The sequence below is a fragment of the Phalangium opilio genome, unplaced genomic scaffold (assembly GCF_054372755.1).
Source record: "Phalangium opilio isolate 3A_F unplaced genomic scaffold, DU_Popi_V2 ptg000094l_1, whole genome shotgun sequence".
Taxonomy (NCBI): Eukaryota; Metazoa; Arthropoda; class Arachnida; order Opiliones; family Phalangiidae; genus Phalangium; species Phalangium opilio.
In genome coordinates, this window is record NW_028324199.1 from 2,775,001 (window position 1) to 2,787,023 (window position 12,023).

General features: G+C 42.3%; 24 non-coding genes across 24 annotated transcripts; all 24 read right to left on the minus strand.

The window, feature by feature from the left end:
• Positions 1-140: 140 nt before the first annotated feature.
• TRNAV-UAC (transfer RNA valine (anticodon UAC)) lies at positions 141-213 on the minus strand. Its single transcript has one exon. It is a non-coding gene; the product is annotated as a tRNA-Val (tRNA).
• Positions 214-415: 202 nt separating this feature from the next.
• TRNAV-UAC (transfer RNA valine (anticodon UAC)) lies at positions 416-488 on the minus strand. Its single transcript has one exon. It is a non-coding gene; the product is annotated as a tRNA-Val (tRNA).
• Positions 489-827: 339 nt separating this feature from the next.
• On the minus strand, positions 828-900 carry TRNAV-UAC (transfer RNA valine (anticodon UAC)). The gene has a single exon. It is a non-coding gene; the product is annotated as a tRNA-Val (tRNA).
• Positions 901-1,102: 202 nt separating this feature from the next.
• TRNAV-GAC (transfer RNA valine (anticodon GAC)) lies at positions 1,103-1,175 on the minus strand. Its single transcript has one exon. It is a non-coding gene; the product is annotated as a tRNA-Val (tRNA).
• Positions 1,176-2,478: 1,303 nt separating this feature from the next.
• Positions 2,479-2,551, minus strand: TRNAV-UAC (transfer RNA valine (anticodon UAC)). The gene has a single exon. It is a non-coding gene; the product is annotated as a tRNA-Val (tRNA).
• Positions 2,552-2,753: 202 nt separating this feature from the next.
• TRNAV-UAC (transfer RNA valine (anticodon UAC)) lies at positions 2,754-2,826 on the minus strand. The gene has a single exon. It is a non-coding gene; the product is annotated as a tRNA-Val (tRNA).
• Positions 2,827-3,028: 202 nt separating this feature from the next.
• On the minus strand, positions 3,029-3,101 carry TRNAV-GAC (transfer RNA valine (anticodon GAC)). Its single transcript has one exon. It is a non-coding gene; the product is annotated as a tRNA-Val (tRNA).
• A 1,441-nt stretch (positions 3,102-4,542) lies between these two features.
• Positions 4,543-4,615, minus strand: TRNAV-UAC (transfer RNA valine (anticodon UAC)). Its single transcript has one exon. It is a non-coding gene; the product is annotated as a tRNA-Val (tRNA).
• A 202-nt stretch (positions 4,616-4,817) lies between these two features.
• TRNAV-UAC (transfer RNA valine (anticodon UAC)) lies at positions 4,818-4,890 on the minus strand. The gene has a single exon. It is a non-coding gene; the product is annotated as a tRNA-Val (tRNA).
• Positions 4,891-5,092: 202 nt separating this feature from the next.
• Positions 5,093-5,165, minus strand: TRNAV-GAC (transfer RNA valine (anticodon GAC)). The gene has a single exon. It is a non-coding gene; the product is annotated as a tRNA-Val (tRNA).
• Positions 5,166-5,644: 479 nt separating this feature from the next.
• On the minus strand, positions 5,645-5,717 carry TRNAV-AAC (transfer RNA valine (anticodon AAC)). The gene has a single exon. It is a non-coding gene; the product is annotated as a tRNA-Val (tRNA).
• Positions 5,718-6,056: 339 nt separating this feature from the next.
• Positions 6,057-6,129, minus strand: TRNAV-UAC (transfer RNA valine (anticodon UAC)). The gene has a single exon. It is a non-coding gene; the product is annotated as a tRNA-Val (tRNA).
• Positions 6,130-6,331: 202 nt separating this feature from the next.
• TRNAV-UAC (transfer RNA valine (anticodon UAC)) lies at positions 6,332-6,404 on the minus strand. Its single transcript has one exon. It is a non-coding gene; the product is annotated as a tRNA-Val (tRNA).
• A 339-nt stretch (positions 6,405-6,743) lies between these two features.
• Positions 6,744-6,816, minus strand: TRNAV-UAC (transfer RNA valine (anticodon UAC)). The gene has a single exon. It is a non-coding gene; the product is annotated as a tRNA-Val (tRNA).
• A 202-nt stretch (positions 6,817-7,018) lies between these two features.
• Positions 7,019-7,091, minus strand: TRNAV-GAC (transfer RNA valine (anticodon GAC)). The gene has a single exon. It is a non-coding gene; the product is annotated as a tRNA-Val (tRNA).
• A 1,441-nt stretch (positions 7,092-8,532) lies between these two features.
• On the minus strand, positions 8,533-8,605 carry TRNAV-UAC (transfer RNA valine (anticodon UAC)). Its single transcript has one exon. It is a non-coding gene; the product is annotated as a tRNA-Val (tRNA).
• A 202-nt stretch (positions 8,606-8,807) lies between these two features.
• On the minus strand, positions 8,808-8,880 carry TRNAV-UAC (transfer RNA valine (anticodon UAC)). Its single transcript has one exon. It is a non-coding gene; the product is annotated as a tRNA-Val (tRNA).
• A 202-nt stretch (positions 8,881-9,082) lies between these two features.
• On the minus strand, positions 9,083-9,155 carry TRNAV-GAC (transfer RNA valine (anticodon GAC)). Its single transcript has one exon. It is a non-coding gene; the product is annotated as a tRNA-Val (tRNA).
• Positions 9,156-9,634: 479 nt separating this feature from the next.
• Positions 9,635-9,707, minus strand: TRNAV-AAC (transfer RNA valine (anticodon AAC)). Its single transcript has one exon. It is a non-coding gene; the product is annotated as a tRNA-Val (tRNA).
• A 202-nt stretch (positions 9,708-9,909) lies between these two features.
• TRNAV-UAC (transfer RNA valine (anticodon UAC)) lies at positions 9,910-9,982 on the minus strand. Its single transcript has one exon. It is a non-coding gene; the product is annotated as a tRNA-Val (tRNA).
• Positions 9,983-10,046: 64 nt separating this feature from the next.
• TRNAI-AAU (transfer RNA isoleucine (anticodon AAU)) lies at positions 10,047-10,119 on the minus strand. Its single transcript has one exon. It is a non-coding gene; the product is annotated as a tRNA-Ile (tRNA).
• Positions 10,120-10,871: 752 nt separating this feature from the next.
• Positions 10,872-10,944, minus strand: TRNAV-UAC (transfer RNA valine (anticodon UAC)). Its single transcript has one exon. It is a non-coding gene; the product is annotated as a tRNA-Val (tRNA).
• Positions 10,945-11,146: 202 nt separating this feature from the next.
• TRNAV-UAC (transfer RNA valine (anticodon UAC)) lies at positions 11,147-11,219 on the minus strand. The gene has a single exon. It is a non-coding gene; the product is annotated as a tRNA-Val (tRNA).
• A 614-nt stretch (positions 11,220-11,833) lies between these two features.
• On the minus strand, positions 11,834-11,906 carry TRNAV-GAC (transfer RNA valine (anticodon GAC)). Its single transcript has one exon. It is a non-coding gene; the product is annotated as a tRNA-Val (tRNA).
• Positions 11,907-12,023: the final 117 nt, after the last annotated feature.

Below are 12,023 nucleotides of genomic sequence, written 5' to 3' on the forward strand. Positions count from 1 at the left end.
ACATGTATCTATCAGGGCACGAACCTGAGACCTTCCGCGTGTTAGGCGGACGTGATAACTACTACACCATAGATACGTGTTAATTTAAGTTTTCGAAGAGATCTAGCTTATTACTATGTCTAATCACGATGGTCAAAACATGTATCTACCAGGGCTCGAAGCTGGGACCTTCCGCGTGTAAAGCGGACGTGATAACCACTACACCATAGATACGTGTTAATTTAAGTTTTCGAAGAGATCTAGCTTATAACTATGTCTAATCACGATGGTCAAAACATGTATCTATCAGGGCACGAACCTGGGACCTTCCGCGTGTTAGTCGGACGTGATAACCACTACACCATAGATACTTGGTTATTGTGAGTTTTCGAAGAGATCTACTTTATTATTATGTCTAATCACGATGGTCAAAACATGTATCTACCAGGGCTCGAACCTGGGACCTTCCGCGTGTAAAGCGGACGTGATAACCACTACACCATAGATACGTGTTCATTTAAGTTTTCGAAGAGATCTAGCTTATTACTATGTCTATCACGATGGTCAAAACATGTATCCATCAGGGCTCGAACCTGACACCTTCCGCGTGTAAAGCGGACGTGATAACCACTACACCATAGATACTTGGTTATTGTGAGTTTTCGAAGAGATCTAGCTTATTACTATGTCTAATCACGATGGTCAAAACATGTATCTATCAGGGCACGAACCTGGGACCTTCCGCGTGTTAGTCGGACGTGATAACCACTACACCATAGATACTTGGTTATTGTGAGTTTTCGAAGAGATCTACCTTATTATTATGTCTAATCACGATGGTCAAAACATGTATCTACCAGGGCTCGAACCTGGGAACTTCCGCGTGTAAAGCGGACGTGATAACCACTACACCATAGATACGTGTTAATTTAAGTTTTCGAAGAGATCTAGCTTATTACTATGTCTAATCACAATGGTCGAAACATGTATCTATCAGGGCTCGAACCTGAGACCTTCCGCGTGTTAAGCGGACGAGATAACTACTACACCATAGATACTTGGTTATTGTGAGCTTTCGAAGAGATCTACCTTATTATTATGTCTAATCACGATTGTCAAACCATGTATCTACCAGGGCTCGAACCTGGGACCTTCCGCGTGTCAGGCGGACGTGATAACCACCACACCATAGATACGTGTTAATATAAAGTTTTCGAAGAGATCCAGCTTATTACTATGTCTAATCACGATGGTCAAAACATGTGTCTATCAGGGCTCGAACCTGACACCTTTCGCGTGTTAGGCGGACGTGATAACCACTACACCATAGACACTTGGCTAATGGGAGTTTTCGAAGAGATCTACCTTATTATTATGTCTAATCACGATGGTCAAAACATATATCTATCAGGGCTCGAACCTGACACCTTCCGCGTGTAAAGCGGACGTGATAACCACTACACCATCGATACTTGGTTATTGTGAGTTTTCAAAGAGATCTAGCTTATTACTATGTCTAATCACGATGGTCAAAACATGTGTCTATCAGGGCTCGAACCTGAGACCTTCCGCGTGTTAGGCGGACGTGATAACTACTACACCATAGATACGTGTTAATTTAAGTTTTCGAAGAGATCTAGCTTATTACTATGTCTAGTCACAATGGTCAAAACATGTATCTATCAGGGCTCGAACCTGAGACCTTCCGCGTGTAAAGCGCACGTGATAACCACTACACCATAGATACTTGGCTATTGTGAGTTTTCGAAGAGATCTAGCTTATTACTATGTCTAATCACGATGGTCAAAACATGTATCCATCAGGGCTCGAACCTGACACCTTCCGCGTGTTAGGCGGACGTGATAACCACTACACCATAGATACTTGGCTATTGTGAGTTTTCGAAGAGATCTAGCTTATTACTATGTCTAATCACGATGGTCAAAACATGTATCTATCAGGGCTCGAACCTGACACCTTCCGCGTGTAAAGCGGACGTGATAACCACTACACCATCGATACTTGGTTATTGTGAGTTTTCAAAGAGATCTAGCTTATTACTATGTCTAATCACGATGGTCAAAACATGTGTCTATCAGGGCTCGAACCTGACACCTTCCGCGTGTTAGGCGGACGTGATAACTACTACACCATAGATACGTGTTAATTTAAGTTTTCGAAGAGATCTAGCTTATTACTATGTCTAATCACGATGGTCAAAACATGTATCTATCAGGGCTCGAACCTGGGACCTTCCGCGTGTTAGGCGGACGTGATAACTACTACACCATAGATACGTGTTAATTTAAGTTTTCGAAGAGATCTAGCTTATTACTATGTCTAATCACGATGGTCAAAACATGTATCTATCAGGGCACGAACCTGAGACCTTCCGCGTGTTAGGCGGACGTGATAACTACTACACCATAGATACGTGTTAATTTAAGTTTTCGAAGAGATCTAGCTTATTACTATGTCTAATCACGATGGTCAAAACATGTATCTACCAGGGCTCGAAGCTGGGACCTTCCGCGTGTAAAGCGGACGTGATAACCACTACACCATAGATACGTGTTAATTTAAGTTTTCGAAGAGATCTAGCTTATAACTATGTCTAATCACGATGGTCAAAACATGTATCTATCAGGGCACGAACCTGGGACCTTCCGCGTGTTAGTCGGACGTGATAACCACTACACCATAGATACTTGGTTATTGTGAGTTTTCGAAGAGATCTACCTTATTATTATGTCTAATCACGATGGTCAAAACATGTATCTACCAGGGCTCGAACCTGGGAACTTCCGCGTGTAAAGCGGACGTGATAACCACTACACCATAGATACGTGTTAATTTAAGTTTTCGAAGAGATCTAGCTTATTACTATGTCTAATCACAATGGTCGAAACATGTATCTATCAGGGCTCGAACCTGAGACCTTCCGCGTGTTAAGCGGACGAGATAACTACTACACCATAGATACTTGGTTATTGTGAGCTTTCGAAGAGATCTACCTTATTATTATGTCTAATCACGATTGTCAAACCATGTATCTACCAGGGCTCGAACCTGGGACCTTCCGCGTGTCAGGCGGACGTGATAACCACCACACCATAGATACGTGTTAATATAAAGTTTTCGAAGAGATCCAGCTTATTACTATGTCTAATCACGATGGTCAAAACATGTGTCTATCAGGGCTCGAACCTGACACCTTTCGCGTGTTAGGCGGACGTGATAACCACTACACCATAGACACTTGGCTAATGGGAGTTTTCGAAGAGATCTACCTTATTATTATGTCTAATCACGATGGTCAAAACATATATCTATCAGGGCTCGAACCTGACACCTTCCGCGTGTAAAGCGGACGTGATAACCACTACACCATCGATACTTGGTTATTGTGAGTTTTCAAAGAGATCTAGCTTATTACTATGTCTAATCACGATGGTCAAAACATGTGTCTATCAGGGCTCGAACCTGAGACCTTCCGCGTGTTAGGCGGACGTGATAACTACTACACCATAGATACGTGTTAATTTAAGTTTTCGAAGAGATCTAGCTTATTACTATGTCTAGTCACAATGGTCAAAACATGTATCTATCAGGGCTCGAACCTGAGACCTTCCGCGTGTAAAGCGCACGTGATAACCACTACACCATAGATACTTGGCTATTGTGAGTTTTCGAAGAGATCTAGCTTATTACTATGTCTAATCACGATGGTCAAAACATGTATCCATCAGGGCTCGAACCTGACACCTTCCGCGTGTTAGGCGGACGTGATAACCACTACACCATAGATACTTGGCTATTGTGAGTTTTCGAAGAGATCTAGCTTATTACTATGTCTAATCACGATGGTCAAAACATGTATCTATCAGGGCTCGAACCTGACACCTTCCGCGTGTAAAGCGGACGTGATAACCACTACACCATCGATACTTGGTTATTGTGAGTTTTCAAAGAGATCTAGCTTATTACTATGTCTAATCACGATGGTCAAAACATGTGTCTATCAGGGCTCGAACCTGACACCTTCCGCGTGTTAGGCGGACGTGATAACCACTACACCATAGATGATTGGCTATTGTGAGTTTTCGAAGAGATCTAGCTTATTACTATGTCTAATCACGATGGTCAAAACATGTATCTATCAGGGCTCGAACCTGGGACCTTCCGCGTGTTAGGCGGACGTGATAACTACTACACCATAGATACGTGTTAATTTAAGTTTTCGAAGAGATCTAGCTTATTACTATGTCTAATCACGATGGTCAAAACATGTATCTATCAGGGCTCGAACCTGGGACCTTCCGCGTGTTAGGCGGACGTGATAACTACTACACCAAAGATACGTGTTAATTTAAGTTTTCGAAGAGATCTAGCTTATTACTATGTCTAATCACGATGGTCAAAACATGTATCTATCAGGGCACGAACCTGAGACCTTCCGCGTGTTAGGCGGACGTGATAACTACTACACCATAGATACGTGTTAATTTAAGTTTTCGAAGAGATCTAGCTTATTACTATGTCTAATCACGATGGTCAAAACATGTATCTACCAGGGCTCGAAGCTGGGACCTTCCGCGTGTAAAGCGGACGTGATAACCACTACACCATAGATACGTGTTAATTTAAGTTTTCGAAGAGATCTAGCTTATAACTATGTCTAATCACGATGGTCAAAACATGTATCTATCAGGGCACGAACCTGGGACCTTCCGCGTGTTAGTCGGACGTGATAACCACTACACCATAGATACTTGGTTATTGTGAGTTTTCGAAGAGATCTACCTTATTATTATGTCTAATCACGATGGTCAAAACATGTATCTACCAGGGCTCGAACCTGGGACCTTCCGCGTGTAAAGCGGACGTGATAACCACTACACCATAGATACGTGTTAATTTAAGTTTTCGAAGAGATCTAGCTTATTACTATGTCTAATCACAATGGTCGAAACATGTATCTATCAGGGCTCGAACCTGAGACCTTCCGCGTGTTAAGCGGACGTGATAACTACTACACCATAGATACTTGGTTATTGTGAGCTTTCGAAGAGATCTACCTTATTATTATGTCTAATCACGATTGTCAAACCATGTATCTACCAGGGCTCGAACCTGGGACCTTCCGCGTGTCAGGCGGACGTGATAACCACCACACCATAGATACGTGTTAATATAAAGTTTTCGAAGAGATCCAGATTATTACTATGTCTAATCACGATGGTCAAAACATGTATCTATCAGGGCTCAGACCTGACACCTTTCGCGTGTTAGGCGGACGTGATAACCACCACACCATAGATACGTGTAAATATAAAGTTTTCGAAGAGATCCAGCTTATCACTATGTCTAATCACGATGGTCAAAACATGTATCTATCAGGGCTCGAACCTGACACCTTTCGCGTGTTAGGCGGACGTGATAACCACTACACCATAGATACTTGGCTAATGGGAGTTTTCGAAGAGATCTACCTTATTATTATGTCTAATCACGATGGTCAAAACATATCCCAACCAGCTCTCAAACCTGGGACCTTCAGCGTGTTAGGCAGACGTGATAACCACTACACCATAGATACGTGTTAATATAAAGTTTTCTAAGAGATCCAGCTTATAACTATGTCTAATCACGGTGGTCAAAACATGTATCTATCAGGGCTCGAACCTGGGACCTTCCGCGTGTTAGGCGGACGTGATAACCACTACACCATAGATACTTGTTAATTTAAGTTTTCGAAGAGATCTAGCTTATTACTATGTCTAATCACAATAGTCAAAACATGTATCTATCAGGGCTCGAACCTGAGACCTTCCACGTGTTAGGCGCACGTGATAACCACTACACCATAGATACTTGGTTATTGTGAGTTTTCTAAGAGATCTACCTTATTATTATGTCTAATCACGATGGTCAAAACATGTATCTTCCAGGGCTCGAACCTGAGACCTTCCGCGTGTTAGGCGGACGTGATAACTACTACACCATAGATACGTGTTAATTTAAGTTTTCGAAGAGATCTAGCTTATTACTATGTCTAATCACGATGGTCAAAACATGTATCTACCAGGGCTCGAAGCTGGGACCTTCCGCGTGTAAAGCGGACGTGATAACCACTACACCATAGATACGTGTTAATTTAAGTTTTCGAAGAGATCTAGCTTATAACTATGTCTAATCACGATGGTCAAAACATGTATCTATCAGGGCACGAACCTGGGACCTTCCGCGTGTTAGTCGGACGTGATAACCACTACACCATAGATACTTGGTTATTGTGAGTTTTCGAAGAGATCTACTTTATTATTATGTCTAATCACGATGGTCAAAACATGTATCTACCAGGGCTCGAACCTGGGACCTTCCGCGTGTAAAGCGGACGTGATAACCACTACACCATAGATACGTGTTCATTTAAGTTTTCGAAGAGATCTAGCTTATTACTATGTCTATCACGATGGTCAAAACATGTATCCATCAGGGCTCGAACCTGACACCTTCCGCGTGTAAAGCGGACGTGATAACCACTACACCATAGATACTTGGTTATTGTGAGTTTTCGAAGAGATCTAGCTTATTACTATGTCTAATCACGATGGTCAAAACATGTATCTATCAGGGCACGAACCTGGGACCTTCCGCGTGTTAGTCGGACGTGATAACCACTACACCATAGATACTTGGTTATTGTGAGTTTTCGAAGAGATCTACCTTATTATTATGTCTAATCACGATGGTCAAAACATGTATCTACCAGGGCTCGAACCTGGGAACTTCCGCGTGTAAAGCGGACGTGATAACCACTACACCATAGATACGTGTTAATTTAAGTTTTCGAAGAGATCTAGCTTATTACTATGTCTAATCACAATGGTCGAAACATGTATCTATCAGGGCTCGAACCTGAGACCTTCCGCGTGTTAAGCGGACGAGATAACTACTACACCATAGATACTTGGTTATTGTGAGCTTTCGAAGAGATCTACCTTATTATTATGTCTAATCACGATTGTCAAACCATGTATCTACCAGGGCTCGAACCTGGGACCTTCCGCGTGTCAGGCGGACGTGATAACCACCACACCATAGATACGTGTTAATATAAAGTTTTCGAAGAGATCCAGCTTATTACTATGTCTAATCACGATGGTCAAAACATGTGTCTATCAGGGCTCGAACCTGACACCTTTCGCGTGTTAGGCGGACGTGATAACCACTACACCATAGACACTTGGCTAATGGGAGTTTTCGAAGAGATCTACCTTATTATTATGTCTAATCACGATGGTCAAAACATATATCTATCAGGGCTCGAACCTGACACCTTCCGCGTGTAAAGCGGACGTGATAACCACTACACCATCGATACTTGGTTATTGTGAGTTTTCAAAGAGATCTAGCTTATTACTATGTCTAATCACGATGGTCAAAACATGTGTCTATCAGGGCTCGAACCTGAGACCTTCCGCGTGTTAGGCGGACGTGATAACTACTACACCATAGATACGTGTTAATTTAAGTTTTCGAAGAGATCTAGCTTATTACTATGTCTAGTCACAATGGTCAAAACATGTATCTATCAGGGCTCGAACCTGAGACCTTCCGCGTGTAAAGCGCACGTGATAACCACTACACCATAGATACTTGGCTATTGTGAGTTTTCGAAGAGATCTAGCTTATTACTATGTCTAATCACGATGGTCAAAACATGTATCCATCAGGGCTCGAACCTGACACCTTCCGCGTGTTAGGCGGACGTGATAACCACTACACCATAGATACTTGGCTATTGTGAGTTTTCGAAGAGATCTAGCTTATTACTATGTCTAATCACGATGGTCAAAACATGTATCTATCAGGGCTCGAACCTGACACCTTCCGCGTGTAAAGCGGACGTGATAACCACTACACCATCGATACTTGGTTATTGTGAGTTTTCAAAGAGATCTAGCTTATTACTATGTCTAATCACGATGGTCAAAACATGTGTCTATCAGGGCTCGAACCTGACACCTTCCGCGTGTTAGGCGGACGTGATAACCACTACACCATAGATGATTGGCTATTGTGAGTTTTCGAAGAGATCTAGCTTATTACTATGTCTAATCACGATGGTCAAAACATGTATCTATCAGGGCTCGAACCTGGGACCTTCCGCGTGTTAGGCGGACGTGATAACTACTACACCATAGATACGTGTTAATTTAAGTTTTCGAAGAGATCTAGCTTATTACTATGTCTAATCACGATGGTCAAAACATGTATCTATCAGGGCTCGAACCTGGGACCTTCCGCGTGTTAGGCGGACGTGATAACTACTACACCATAGATACGTGTTAATTTAAGTTTTCGAAGAGATCTAGCTTATTACTATGTCTAATCACGATGGTCAAAACATGTATCTATCAGGGCACGAACCTGAGACCTTCCGCGTGTTAGGCGGACGTGATAACTACTACACCATAGATACGTGTTAATTTAAGTTTTCGAAGAGATCTAGCTTATTACTATGTCTAATCACGATGGTCAAAACATGTATCTACCAGGGCTCGAAGCTGGGACCTTCCGCGTGTAAAGCGGACGTGATAACCACTACACCATAGATACGTGTTAATTTAAGTTTTCGAAGAGATCTAGCTTATAACTATGTCTAATCACGATGGTCAAAACATGTATCTATCAGGGCACGAACCTGGGACCTTCCGCGTGTTAGTCGGACGTGATAACCACTACACCATAGATACTTGGTTATTGTGAGTTTTCGAAGAGATCTACCTTATTATTATGTCTAATCACGATGGTCAAAACATGTATCTACCAGGGCTCGAACCTGGGACCTTCCGCGTGTAAAGCGGACGTGATAACCACTACACCATAGATACGTGTTAATTTAAGTTTTCGAAGAGATCTAGCTTATTACTATGTCTAATCACAATGGTCGAAACATGTATCTATCAGGGCTCGAACCTGAGACCTTCCGCGTGTTAAGCGGACGTGATAACTACTACACCATAGATACTTGGTTATTGTGAGCTTTCGAAGAGATCTACCTTATTATTATGTCTAATCACGATTGTCAAACCATGTATCTACCAGGGCTCGAACCTGGGACCTTCCGCGTGTCAGGCGGACGTGATAACCACCACACCATAGATACGTGTTAATATAAAGTTTTCGAAGAGATCCAGATTATTACTATGTCTAATCACGATGGTCAAAACATGTATCTATCAGGGCTCAGACCTGACACCTTTCGCGTGTTAGGCGGACGTGATAACCACCACACCATAGATACGTGTAAATATAAAGTTTTCGAAGAGATCCAGCTTATCACTATGTCTAATCACGATGGTCAAAACATGTATCTATCAGGGCTCGAACCTGACACCTTTCGCGTGTTAGGCGGACGTGATAACCACTACACCATAGATACTTGGCTAATGGGAGTTTTCGAAGAGATCTACCTTATTATTATGTCTAATCACGATGGTCAAAACATATCCCAACCAGCTCTCAAACCTGGGACCTTCAGCGTGTTAGGCAGACGTGATAACCACTACACCATAGATACGTGTTAATATAAAGTTTTCTAAGAGATCCAGCTTATAACTATGTCTAATCACGGTGGTCAAAACATGTATCTATCAGGGCTCGAACCTGGGACCTTCCGCGTGTTAGGCGGACGTGATAACCACTACACCATAGATACTTGTTAATTTAAGTTTTCGAAGAGATCTAGCTTATTACTATGTCTAATCACAATAGTCAAAACATGTATCTATCAGGGCTCGAACCTGAGACCTTCCACGTGTTAGGCGCACGTGATAACCACTACACCATAGATACTTGGTTATTGTGAGTTTTCTAAGAGATCTACCTTATTATTATGTCTAATCACGATGGTCAAAACATGTATCTTCCAGGGCTCGAACCTGGGACCTTCCGCGTGTAAAGCGGACGTGATAACCACTACACCATAGATACGTGTCAATTTAAGTTTTCGAAGAGATCTAGCTTATTACTATGTCTAATCACAATGGTCAAAACATGTATCCATCAGGGCTCGAACCTGACACCTTCTGCGTATTAGGCGGACGTGATAACCACTACACCATAGATACTTGGCTATTGTGAGTTTTCGAAGAGATCTAGCTTATTACTATGTCTAATCACGATGGTCAAAACATGTATCTATCAGGGCTCGAACCTGACACCTTCCGCGTGTAAAGCGGACGTGATAACCACTACACCATCGATACTTGGTTATTGTGAGTTTTCAAAGAGATCTAGCTTATTACTATGTCTAATCACGATGGTCAAAACATGTGTCTATCAGGGCTCGAACCTGACACCTTCCGCGTGTTAGGCGGACGTGATAACCACTACACCATAGATGATTGGCTATTGTGAGTTTTCGAATAGATCTAGCTTATTACTATGTCTAATCACGATGGTCAAAACATGTATCTATCAGGGCTCGAACCTGGGACCTTCCGCGTGTTAGGCGGACGTGATAACTACTACACCATAGATACGTGTTAATTTAAGTTTTCGAAGAGATCTAGCTTATTACTATGTCTAATCACGATGGTCAAAACATGTATCTATCAGGGCTCGAACCTGGGACCTTCCGCGTGTTAGGCGGACGTGATAACTACTACACCATAGATACGTGTTAATTTAAGTTTTCGAAGAGATCTAGCTTATTACTATGTCTAATCACGATGGTCAAAACATGTATCTATCAGGGCACGAACCTGAGACCTTCCGCGTGTTAGGCGGACGTGATAACTACTACACCATAGATACGTGTTAATTTAAGTTTTCGAAGAGATCTAGCTTATTACTATGTCTAATCACGATGGTCAAAACATGTATCTACCAGGGCTCGAAGCTGGGACCTTCCGCGTGTAAAGCGGACGTGATAACCACTACACCATAGATACGTGTTAATTTAAGTTTTCGAAGAGATCTAGCTTATAACTATGTCTAATCACGATGGTCAAAACATGTATCTATCAGGGCACGAACCTGGGACCTTCCGCGTGTTAGTCGGACGTGATAACCACTACACCATAGATACTTGGTTATTGTGAGTTTTCGAAGAGATCTACCTTATTATTATGTCTAATCACGATGGTCAAAACATGTATCTACCAGGGCTCGAACCTGGGACCTTCCGCGTGTAAAGCGGACGTGATAACCACTACACCATAGATACGTGTTAATTTAAGTTTTCGAAGAGATCTAGCTTATTACTATGTCTATCACGATGGTCAAAACATGTATCCATCAGGGCTCGAACCTGACACCTTCCGCGTGTAAAGCGGACGTGATAACCACTACACCATAGATACTTGGTTATTGTGAGTTTTCGAAGAGATCTAGCTTATTACTATGTCTAATCACGATGGTCAAAACATGTATCTATCAGGGCACGAACCTGGGACCTTCCGCGTGTTAGTCGGACGTGATAACCACTACACCATAGATACTTGGTTATTGTAAGTTTTCGAAGAGATCTACCTTATTATTATGTCTAATCACGATGGTCAAAACATGTATCTACCAGGGCTCGAACATGGGAACTTCCGCGTGTAAAGCGGACGTGATAACCACTACACCATAGATACGTGTTAATTTAAGTTTTCGAAGAGATCTAGCTTATTACTATGTCTAATCACAATGGTCGAAACATGTATATATCAGGGCTCGAACCTGAGACCTTCCGCGTGTTAAGCGGACGTGATAACTACTACACCATAGATACTTGGTTATTGTGAGCTTTCGAAGAGATCTACCTTATTATTATGTCTAATCACGATTGTCAAACCATGTATCTACCAGGGCTCGAACCTGGGACCTTCCGCGTGTCAGGCGGACGTGATAACCACCACACCATAGATACGTGTTAATATAAAGTTTTCGAAGAGATCCAGCTTATTACTATGTCTAATCACGATGGTCAAAACATGTATCTATCAGGGCTCAGACCTGACACCTTTCGCGTGTTAGGCGGACGTGA